We start from the raw sequence: 976 nt of genomic DNA on the forward strand, positions 1-976 counted from the left end.
TATTATTGATACGAAGAAAAATCATTTACATTCATTTGTTAACAATGAAATTAAGAAAAAGGAATAATGTAACAGAAATGAGATGAAAACAATTTCCGTACAGTATCCAAGAATTCGGTAAAATGTCTAGAAACAAGGCTCCAAAAGCAAATATAAGTTAATTCCTTGTTTAGAAACAAGTTACTCAAAATATTAACTTTTCCTATAATGGAAAATATCTGTTCATATTTATATTTGTTTAATTATTGACAAATTTTCGCTATGTCACTCTTATTTGTACTGCATCATTCTGTAAGTAAATATGGTTAGGATATGGTTAAAATATAGCAACTGAAGCATTTCATGTTTCTCAACTAAGCATAAAAAATTCAAGGAGTGATAGTTCCATAAAACTGTATTATCGAGATCTGTCACATAGATACGGGATCTTTCGTAATTTTGAGAAACGTTTCTGAAGGTAATGGAATTAAACCTGTTACTCCTGTTGAAAAACGTAACAATAGCTATTACACTTTCACTTGTTATATTGACAAATACCAACCTTATATGTATGTTACGCGATTGACCACTCGTATTTAGCAATTTAAACTAGAACTTCAAATGAAAATCAATGTTAATGATAGATGGGTCACTCAGAAGCCAAAGTGACTAACTACGGCAGATTAAATTTATTAAATTTTTTTATTTATGAAGAGTTAAGCACCAAACATGTGCTTTGATACTAAAATTGAAAGAGCTTTGATACTAAAATTTCAAAAAGTGGAATTAATCATTTTGGCTTCTGACTGACTCATATATTGTAGAGTTACACAAGAAAATATCATCGTAATGTAACAGAAAGTGCAATACTAATTTTTCTTTCGAATTGTTATTCTTTGTCATTGTTCTGCTAATTTTGCAGTATGCAAACACTTCAATGAAACGGGTAAATCTTTAATTTGAAAGTACACCTTGAGAGTATTCAATAAATTTTGTG

This window comes from Habropoda laboriosa, unplaced genomic scaffold (genome assembly GCF_001263275.1).
Source record: "Habropoda laboriosa isolate 0110345459 unplaced genomic scaffold, ASM126327v1 scaffold39, whole genome shotgun sequence".
Classification (NCBI taxonomy): domain Eukaryota; kingdom Metazoa; phylum Arthropoda; class Insecta; order Hymenoptera; family Apidae; genus Habropoda; species Habropoda laboriosa.